Source organism: Chrysochloris asiatica, unplaced genomic scaffold (genome assembly GCF_000296735.1).
Source record: "Chrysochloris asiatica unplaced genomic scaffold, ChrAsi1.0 scaffold00245, whole genome shotgun sequence".
NCBI lineage: Eukaryota > Metazoa > Chordata > Mammalia > Afrosoricida > Chrysochloridae > Chrysochloris > Chrysochloris asiatica.
In genome coordinates this window covers 1,281,307-1,292,702 of record NW_006408763.1, presented here as the reverse complement: position 1 = coordinate 1,292,702, position 11,396 = coordinate 1,281,307, and the positions used below count along the sequence as shown (strand labels likewise).

Here is an 11,396-nt window from a genome sequence, read left to right as displayed (position 1 = left end):
TCTGCTTCCCTCCCAAAGCCCACTCCCCTGGCTGGCTCTGGGTCTCTCATGATGTCCCTTTCTCTTCATTGACAATCTCCTCCGTGGTCTGGCTTCTCTTCAGCTTTTAACCATCAGTTGCTGTCTACTCAACACCAACTCCTGGTGTAAAACTGTGTTCCATAGGACTTTCAGTGACTGGTTTCTCAGCAGTAGATCACTAGGCCTTTCTTCTGAGGTACCTCTGGGTGGTCTTGAATCTTCAATCTTTCCATTAGCAGCAAATAGGTTAACCATTTGAATCACCATGGACTTCTCTCAAGCATTTTACACCTCCCACTATCTCTTTGTCAGAGCAAACTCTATTTCCATACTTCCCTTCCAACAAACTAGAGAGTTCTTTCCCCTGACAGGCTTACCCCTCACTTCTTAACCCCTCTCGACGTAAGTGCTGCCCAGTTCACTATCAACCTTCTGCTGTTTAAACTCTTTGTAACTTTGTTTACAATTTTCTAGACTTAAAAAAAAAAAAAAAATAGCATTTTTAGACTTCAGGCAAGATGGTGGACTTGGCAGACATGTTCCAGAGGCCCTCTACAATGAAGGAGACCTAATGAAATAGACAGAGAGAACAATCCTGGAACCCAGAGGAAAGGTTAGAGAGGAGGAGGAGAAACTGAACAGGGGTGGTAAAAGAAAGAGACTAACTGGTGAACAAAATCGCCAGCCCCACGTGACACCATCATCTTGAACTTTTAATGAGTAGCTTTGAAGAGACAGACAGATGGTGCAGATTCACATGAACAATCGAAAAGGTGGGATTCCTTCTTGTTCCCCACTATCACCTGGATTACAGAACTGAAGAAAGAAACAGACACGCCTAAATAATAGTAGGAGATTTTAGTAAACCACTTTCGATGAAGGACACAATAACTAGAAAGAAACTCAACAAAGACACAAAAAGAACTAAGCAACACAATTAACCCAATTGGCCTCATAGACATATACAGAGCACTCAACTCAACAACAACATAATATACATTATTTTCCAGTGCACATGGAGCATTCTCTAGAATAGACTATTTGTTAGGCCACAAAAGCAAACCTCAATAAAATTTAAAACATCAAGATACTACCAAGCATCTTCTCAGATCACAATGCTATAAAGTAAGAAATCAACAGTGAGGAGATAAGGGGGAAAAAATCAGATACATGGAAATTGAATAATGCCTTAGGAGCTCTGGTAGTGTAGTAGTTATGAATCGGGCTGCAAACCGCAAGGTCAGCAGTTCGAAACTACCAGCTGTTCCAAACGGGAAAGATGAGGCGTTCTGCTCTCATAAAGATTTACAGCCTCGGAAATCCTGTATAGGGTAGCTGTGAGTTGGAACCGACTCCACAGCACACAGCCAGCCAAAAGCTACTGAGTAATAGAAGAAATAAAATAAACAGAGATTAAAAAAATTCCTAGAATCAAATGAGAACAAAAGTACAACATACCTTTGGGACACAGCAAAAGCAGTACTCAGAGGGAAATTTATAACAATAGATGCACATATCCAAACAGAAGAAACAACCAAATTAGCACCCAACATCTCCAACAATTAGAAAAATAACAGCAAAGTAAGCTTACAGTTACAGAAGAAAAGAAATAATAAAAGTTAGAGCAGAAATAAATGAAGTAGAAACAGAAAAATAATAGAAATAATCAACAAGACAAGAAGTTGATTCTTTGAAATGATCATTAAAATGGACAACCATTGTCAAATCTAACAAAAGAAAAGAAGGAGAAGATGCAAATAACAGGAATAAGAAATTATATGGGTGACATCACAACAGAGCCAATGAAAATAGAAAGGATAATAACACAGTACTACAAAGAGCTGTACTCCAATAAATTTGAAAATCTAGAAGAAATGGACAAATTTCTAGAAACACGTGACTTACACAGACTGAATTATTTTTTATGAATCGGTGTTGGATTTTGTCAAATGCTTTTTCAGCATCAATTGATTTGATCATGTGGGTTTTTTTTCCCTTTGTTTTATTTATGTGGTGGATTACTGCTGTGACACTGTAAAATAAGCACTAGATTACTAATCACAAGGCTAGTGGTTCAAACCTACCAGCTGCTCCTCAGAAACATTAGGGTCACTATGAGTTGGAACTGACTCGACAGCACTTAACAACAACAGCAACAACGTTGATTGCTTTTCTTTTAATAGTAAAACCATCCCTACATCTCATTTGGTCATGATGTATTATTTTTTTTAACATGTTGTTGGATTCTACTGGCTAAGATTTTGTTGAGAATTTTTGCATCTATGTTCATGAAGGATATTGGTCGATACTTTTCTTTTTTAGAAAATTTGCCTGGTTTTGGTTCAGGGTTATACTTGCTTCATAAAATGAATTTTAGAGTTTTCCTTCCTTTTCTATGTTTTGAAATTGAGTAGAATTGGTGTCAACTCTTCTCTGAATAGTTAGCATGTCTTAGTGATTTTCTTTAGAGGTCTATCCTGTTTGGAGTTCATTCAGCTTCTTGAGTGGTTATCTTCTCATTTTTCATGATGTGAGGGAAGTTTTCTGCCAGCAACTCTTTGACAATTTTCTCTGAACTTTTTATTGTCTCTTCTTGTACTGGAATTCCAATCACCCATCAATGATTCTTCTTCACGGTGTCCACATAAGTCTGAGGTTTTCTCCTGTTTTTTGTTTTTTTTTTCGTTCTTTTTTTAAAAAGATTTTTCTTCTAGTTTGCTAGTTTTTAGAGATTTATCTTCAAGGTCACTAATTTGGACTTCCATCATTTCAACTCTCCTTTGTCTTTTCAAGGTATTTTCCATTGCTGAGATCTTAGAATTAATCTCTTGATTTCTATTTGCATGGTTTGTATTGTTTCAAATTTTGATTTATTTTGTCTGCTTCTTATTGTGGTGCTTTCCTAACTTCTTCTCAAGTTTTTTGCAATGTTCTCCTTGCTTTCCTTGATCTTTCTGTAACCTATTGATAATACCTAAGTAACATTCTTTTGAATTATTTCTTAGGTAGTTCCATTACCTTTTCTTCCTCAAAAATATTTTCTGGTTCTGCATCTTAGTCATTTGTTTGCGTCACTCTCTTATTTCTTCACGTGAGCTAAAAATTTCTGTTCTCTCTAAGACATTGTGGTGTCACTGTATTTGTATTTAATTGATGATTGTATATTGATGTGTTCTTAGGCTCTCACCAACTGTCTCCTGGTGGGTATGATTAAAGAATGGAAACATGTGCACTGTTTTCTATTTACTGCTCATGCAGCTCAGTCTAGAGTGGTTTTGGTTGGTGTTAGCTGACGTCTGTCATTGATCAGGTGGTATAAGAGGTGGTATTGGCTCTTGTGTAGTGAGTGGAGTTGCAGAGGGTGATGGCTGAGCTCTATGGGCACCACTGTCTCCCATCAAGTGGGACAAGAGGAGAAAACACACAAATGAAAATGAACAGAACAAACAAAAAAAAGCAAACAGAGAGAGAACAAACAAGATGGCGGATCAGGTGGAAGTGCAGTAAGGAGCTTCACCAGCAACAACACAAAATACCCAACCAAGCAGGCTCAGGGGCTGGTCCCAGAACTCTGAACAACATATAAAAGAATATTTATAAGGTTGGAAGGCTTACAGCTGGGGGAATTTGTGGCAGAAGCTAGAAATCCATTGCTTTCTACTTTGGGATGCTCAGCTGCTCCAGGAGCTGCCATCTTGGGTGAGACCAAGTGGGGGAAGGATCGGAGCCACCACAGACGCCTGGCAGAACTGCAGAGATAAAGGTGTGGACATTCTTTTCTTTTGGTATCTGTTCATTGGTCCCTTGCTGTCTGCACACCTCCATTCTGGTGACTTTAGGGTTGCCTGAGCTAGTGGACACTCCAGCCCCACCCTTGGAAGGTTCTAGTATGCATGCACACAGATCTCTTCAAAATTTAAAGAGATAGTTCCCACTTAAAACCCAACAGCCACAGCTGGCCCTGAACTGTTTATAACTAGAATAAAGGCCTGAACAGGAATTGTGGAGTGGGACAAGCAGACAAAAAAGGAAATAGGCCAAAAATTAAATCCTAAATTGCATCAAAACGACCAACAGTGGCATCTTGAAATCTCTCAAGAAGAAGAGTGAAAAGGGAAGCCCATTTCCTAATCATATCTACCTGGAGGCAATCAGAAAGCATAAAAAATACCAAAATACATACCCATCTAAGTATTAAGCCCATAGATAACCCCTGAAGATACCCAAAAAACAGAAGCAGATGACCATATCTGCACAAGTCCAGAAACGAGATAAAGGGACTGAGGCAAATGAGCTGGAAGTAGACCTACATTCCATACTGGAAAGTGAAATTATAACATGTTGTGGTGTTTTTCTCTTCGGGTTTAACCTATATGGAGTTCGTTGAGCTTCTTGGATGACAATCTCTTCATCTTTAATGATATTGGGGACGTTTTCTGCCTCTATTTCTTCAAAAATTTCTTCTAGACTTTGTTTCCTCTCTTCTTCTTCTGGAATTCCCATTATGCGTAGATTGTTCCTCTTGATGGTGTCCTGCAGAACCTTTATTTTCTCTTTAATTTTCTTTTCTCTTTCTATTTGTTCGTCAAGTGGAGTAATTGCAAGAATTTTGTTTTCTATATTACTGACTCTTTCTTCTATAGTTTCCATTTTACTTTTGTGTTCTTCCACGGATTATTTATTTTTGTTATTTTATTATTAAGCTCTGGAATTTCTAGTTGTTTTATACCTAATGTTTCTATCTCTTTATTGAGTTTCTCATTTTGTTCTTGTATTGTTTTCCTGAATTCTTCCAAAAATTTTTCCATGTTTTCCTTAATGTCATCGAGAAACCTTAATACTAGATTTCTGACGTCTTTGTTGGGAATTTCAGAGCAATAAACGCCTGAAATATTAGGTTTATCTTTCATTGGAGAATAAACAGAAAACATCCTCTGCCCTGATGATTCACAAACCTCCATATCTTTTACAATTTCTTCGAGTAGTTTCTTTTCATCCTTTGTTCTTCAGAGTTAAGTGACGCAAATGAGCTCTGAGACAAGGCTAATTCACTGCTGCTTCTGCTTGCTCCACCCTGGAAAGAACCTACTGATTGCTTCCCTTGGTCTCTGCTGCCCCCACATGGTGCAGATCTGGAGAACCTGGATGGCTGGATCACACTGGAGTTTCTCTCACTAGTGGCATTCCATCCGCGCCTGTTACCAACTGCGGGCTGCTGCTGAGGTTGCTGCGGTCCTCCGCCCGGAGCTCCAGGATGTTCATTCCAGCACCGGTGTCCAAATTGGCACCGGCCTTGAAGGAAGAATTGACAAATGGTCATTGAGACTGTTCGCCTAGGAGAGAACTTCACCCAGCAAGCCACACGACCCGCAGTCTTAGCAACTGAAGTAACTCAGCCCCGCTCTTCTGACGTCTTCTTCTCGTGCCGGAGAAAGGCCTTTTCTCTCTTGTTCTCCCAAAGACTCTTTAGATGAAAGAGGAATTTACTGGAGCTGCAGGAAGTGACGGGGCCAAAACCAGGGTGGGCAGTCCACGTGCTGTGCTCTGTCCTGTCCTCCGAGGGTTTCTGTGCCTGGCACAGCAGGGCCATCCTAATACAGCCTTCTATGCCCTCGACTCTCAGGGCCAACAGCCTCCTGCCATAGCTGGGCAATAAAGGGCAGTGCCTGGCAGTCAAGCCCACTGTGCCCACCCAGGTGGTGCCACCCTATCATGATATCCCCCCCACCCTCCACGTCCTGACTCTCAGCAAACATTTCTTTTTCTTTTTTTAATGTTTTATTGTGAATTATGTGATAGTTTACATGGGAGAACATTAGCTTTACATTCATCCTATCGTATATTGTTTCATTTCCATAATTATAATCCCCTCCATGCATCATCAAACAACCACAGGGTATACCCTGCAAGCCTGCCCCCTGGTCGTCAGCACACAGCCCCTCTTCCTCTCTGGGTCTAGAGTCTCCATCTCTCCACATCTTCTTCTCTACCTGCATCTCTGGCATCACTGTTTCTCTGGGTAGGGTCCTACTCTCCGCTCCTCTCCCTAGATGGTCCCAGGGACCCCTGAGCAAGCCTTTCTTGCTGTGAAGCTAGCCTGTCACCAGGAACCCCAGTCCCAAAGAAGGGGACTTTGGTAGTGGAAAGAAGAGTTCTTTTGGCCTAAACAGATGGAGAGAAGGAAGGAGGGGGGATGGGCACAGAAGGAGGTCCAGCTAGGCTGGTGAGGCCACTGACTATGAAGATTCTTTTCTGAAGGTGGGAAATTATGGGGCCTCTTCTTCACCCCTTTGTCTTCTCTCACCCCACAGGATCCCAAGTGGGATTAAAAGGCCAGTAGACAAGAGGGACAAAGATCAGAAAGGTCCTCAGGGAAAGACTTGCCCCTGAGAGGGTGGTCATGTGGACAAGGATCCAGAAGGCAGCCCTATGTCTGGGGAGCAGTCGGGGGTTGGTGGTAGTGGTGAGAGGCCTTTTCTGGGATCTGCGTAAGGGTAGGTGGGACTGCCTATGTTCCAGGAGAACAATCTGCTTTCCTGCACTCTTGAACCTGTTGTTGCTTAATATTTAAATCATTTACACGTGGACAGCCCTTCACAATTTCCTAAATGATTTCCTGGAGGGCAGCTCATCTGATTCCTGAAACAGCCCAGCGAGGCAGGTACTGTTCAAGCTCCTTCCCCACTGAAGCTGGTGTGACATGACTCAGTGAGTGAGTCTACACATAGGGGCTGTCCCAGCTTGGCACGCTGGGAAGGGGAAGGCGCCTCATCGGTGGTGGTGTGTGAGTAGTTTTTGTTTCCTGCAGTTGACTGGAACTTGTCATCCATGCCAGACTAAGTCTGGGGGAACTGCCCCGGGGACTCCCTGCCAGTCCTGAACTGGCCGAGCCTCAGGGCCTCCAAACTGCTGAGACATTGCTCAGTGTTCCCCAGGCCCATATAGTCCGGATGCTCCAATATTTGTGTTCCTTCCATTGACCAATGTGCCAGCAAGCCCTCTTCTTCCTCTCCTACCTGTCTTCTTCAGGGGACCTGGGAGGTGGGTGGTTGCGGCGGACACCCTGAGGATCCTTTCAGCCCACAGGAAGTCTGGCTGTGGACAGTCCATAGCCTTGTTATTGGGCGTGGTTTTGCCAAGGCCTACCCTATGGTCGCAGTCCTGGTGTGGCACTGGAGCATAAGAACTCAACTGCTAACTTCAAGGTCAGCGGTTCAAACCTACCATCTGCTCCTTAGAAACCCCATACAGGGTCAATGTGAGTCAGAACTGACTCGATGGCACTTAACACCAGCATCCTGTGGTCAGGCATCGGGGAGCTCTCTGAGGAGCCCCTACAGAGCTTTGTGATTAGCATGGAGGAAGGGGCGCTCTGCAAAGGGGTAGGCGAAAGACAGCTGCAACCCAAACAAGAAATGCCCTCCACTCACCAGTCCCTCCTCAGGGCTTGACCTTGCATGAGTCATTTCCTCTCTTTGCACTTCAGTTTTCTCATCTGTAAAAAGGACTGAGGATAGCCCCTGGGAGAAGGCCTGGGTTAGGGAAAGCAGGCCAAGGGAGGCAGGACGCCTGAGAGCAATTTGCAGCACCTCCATTGTTACTCCTGGTGTGGCACTGTGGGCTAATGTGTGAGACTGCAAAGTCATTTGAACTGCAAGGTCGGTGGTCCAAGCCAACCAGTCGCTCCTTGGAAACCCAATACAGGGTTGCTATGGGTCAGAATTGACTCAATGATGCTTAACAACAACAGCATTACTTCAGTCTTCCCATGACAGACTTCCATGGGGCTAAGCTTTCAGTCTCAAGCACTTGGGGAAAGCTGAATCTCTGACCCTCACACACATTAGAGGTAACTGTCCCTCTGCTATTCTGATTTTAAAAACGTTTTTACCTCATATTTTATGTCCTTGTTCTAAGTAAGTTTCTGACCATAAGAATAAGGATGTGGCACTGTAGGATCAGCACTGGACTTCGAACCACAAAGTTGGTTGTTCAAACCCACCAGCTGCTCCTCAGAAGCCCTATACAGGGTTGCTAGTATTTGGAACTGACTTGATGACACTTAACAACAACAACATGTTTGAAGTAGGCTCATCTCTTATCAAAGGTGGAGGAGGTTCCCTAGACTTCACAGGTCACTTGGAATCCAGTCCCTCTAGTTGTCACCACATAGGGCTCCCATTACCTGAATTCACCTACACACGCCTCTGTTCTGTTCCCCTTGGATGGGTGAAGATGGAACTCCCTCCAAGATCAGAGGCTATGAGGTGGGATGGAGTAAGAGAGCCCAGGGGTCTGCTAACTCTCCTTGGGGCACCTCTCCCTCAAGGCCTGCTGAAGACTCAGGACTCAGCAGGACACAGAGAACAGACATCTCATGGGAAAAAGACTGGCTAGAGAGTCAATTTTGCCTTTTACAAGTATGGAAACCTCTCCAAGTGTCAATTTTTCATCTGCAAAATGAAGGCAATAAATAATTCTTATCCCTTAAAGGTATGTACCACCACTCCTCTGTCAATTTGTCATACTGTGGTGGCTTGTGTGTTGCTATGATGCTAAACAGTTATCCATGGTAGACAAATCTCAGCAGAGCTTCCAGACCAAGACAGACTAGAACCTACTTCTGAAAATTAGCCAGTGAAAACTATGGATCACAAGTGAATATTGCCTGATGTAGTGCTGGAAGATGAGCCCCCTAAGGTGGAAAGCACTCAAAATACACAGTGGTAGCAACAATGGCTGTGTGCATATTAAGGATTGTCATGATGGCTAGACCAGGCAGCACTTCATTCTGTTGTACAAGGGATTGGTGTGAGTTGGCACAGACTCGTCACCTACTACCAACAACAACAAAGGGATATAAAACTGTGATGTAAGAAAGTGACAGTAAAACTGGTGAAAAACATGGTTGAAAATAGTCTACGCATGATAAGTTTGCAATAAATGCAAAGTTGAAAGCGTTGTCAAGTGGTTCTTGTTTTCAGCCAGAATGAGGCAACACCCAGACACTGGACTTGCTGGAATGAATTAAGAAAGTCCTTAGGTTCTTTTAAATTAAATTAAATTAAAAAAAAATGTTTTCCAGGTGGCATCATTGATGGAGTCAAGTGTGGCAGCGGCAGTGAGGTTGGCCTAGGATCAGACATTGTTTCGTTCTGCTGTGCATGGGGTCGCTATGAGTCGGTTCCGACTTGATGGAACCTGACAACAACAACAATGTGATAGTTAACATGGGAGAACATTAGTTTTACATTCATTCTATCGTATATCATTTCATTGCCATGGTTACAATCCCCTACATGCATCATCAACCAACCAAAGGGTATACACTACAAGCCTGCACCCCGGTCGTCAGTGCACAGCCCCCTTCCTCTCTGGATCTAAAGTCCCCAGCTGCTCCATCTCTCCATGTCATTGTCTCTGCCTCCATCTCTGGCGTCACTGCTTCTCTGGGTAGGGTCCCGCTAAATTAAATTATTTTTATTTAACTTTTTATTGTGAATTGAGTGGAGGTTTACAGAACAAACACATCATCAGCCCCACATTCAACAAATACACTTCGTTTCATTACAAATGATTGCAATCCACTCCATGTACCATCAAGTTAATAATCTTTACCTCTGTTCACGTTTTTCCCCCTTCTCCCTCACCCCCACCCACTCTGTAACCATCATAGAATACTTATTTCATTTAGAAAATGAATTTGATTTCATTTTTTCTTAACTTTTTACCACAGTGGTCTTCATGCAACATTTGTCCTTTTGAGATTGACTAATTTCACTCAGCATAATGTCCATCACGTTGTGAGGTGTTTTGCCGATTCTTCATCATTCTTCAAAGGAACTCTGGTAGCATAGTGATTATGAATTGGGCTGCTAGCCTCAGGGTCAGCAGTTCGAAACTACCAGCTGTTTCGTGGGAGAAAGATGAGGCTCTCTGCTCCTGTAAAGATTTACAGCCTCAGAAACCCTTTACAGGGTCACTATGAGTCGGAACTGACTCCATGGCACATAACAACAAAAATATTATTCTCCTAAATTGCATAATATTCCATTGTGTGTATGCACCAAAGCTTTTTAACCATTCTTCTGTTGATGGGCATTTAGGTTGCCTCCATCTTTTTTTTCCCACAAATAAAATCTTTTGTTTGTCTTCATTAAAAGTCTGAATTGTAAACAGATTCTTGAACTGGTGATTCATAGCCATCAGCTTGTTCAACATTAGCACCTGTCTCATCTCCAGTAACGTTTCCAGAACTACTGCCTTCACCATGAAGCGCCATGAGTTTTTCCAACTAAAACTTGGGCTTCTTCAGCATTTTTACTTTCCTAACAAACACATCATGGAGAGGGTAAATAGACTGGCAAGTCTTCTCTATGTCCTTTCTAATGCTGTCTGGAATTAGTTTATTGACCACTTCTTTCAAGTCATTTGTCTGTACCTCTTGGGTTATGATTTCCATAATTTTCTTCAAGATTTGATGGACACGTTGGTGCTGAGCATAAGATGTCTTCCAAATCTGGTTGTTGCGGTTTTTTTTAAGTAAAACCAACACAGAACAGGCGAAGTTAATAACCATCTGTAGTCTTGATATCAATGTGAGCTTCATGATCTGCCACTTTTTGACCATGTAGCACATTTTGTCATGGGTAAGATCCATGCCATTGAAGTTGGTCAGGCAGTTTTTGCCTCAGTAATTAGCTTGAATTTTTCTGAATGCAACTTCATCATTCTGCAGATCAGCAAGACTCACTTCAAAAATACGACCCTTGAGCCCATCAGATGCAATTTTGGTTCCTTGAGTCCTTGTGACTAGTGTTCTCCCAATATTTCTCATATTGAACATAGCTGGTGCCTTCACATCATACCAATCTTTCTTAGAAAATGGATCATCCACTTTCTTCTTGGCTCCTTTTTTTGCCACCATTTGTAAAGCACTTGTTCTTGCCGACTGCCATCGTGCTGCTCAGAATGCCAAAAGGCTGTCTCCATCTTTTTGCTGTTGTGAAATCATGCTACAGTGAACATTGATGTGCATCTATCTATTCATGTCACAGCTCTTATTTCTTGAGGATACGTACCAAGTAAAGGGATTGCCTGGTCATATGGTACTTTTATTTTCAACTTTTTGAGGACGCGTCATACCATTTTTCACAGAGGTGGCACCATTGAGTCTCATCAGCAGTGCTGGAGGATCCCAGTCTCTCCACACTCTTGCCAACATTTGTTGTTTTCTGTTTTTTGGAACTTTGCTATTAATGTGGGAGCAAGATGATATTTCACTGTTGTGCTGGTGTGGTGATGTAGGATAAACACTGGACTGCTAACCACAAGGCCAGCAGTTCAAACCCACGAGCTGCTCCTTGGAAGTCCTA

At 42.6% G+C, this 11,396-nt stretch overlaps 2 pseudogenes; both read right to left on the bottom strand.

The window, feature by feature from the left end:
* Window positions 1-523: 523 nt before the first annotated feature.
* LOC102828364 lies at window positions 524-5,341 on the bottom strand (annotated as a pseudogene).
* A 4,836-nt stretch (window positions 5,342-10,177) lies between these two features.
* LOC102827971 lies at window positions 10,178-10,979 on the bottom strand (annotated as a pseudogene).
* Between the last annotated feature and the right edge of the window lie 417 nt (window positions 10,980-11,396).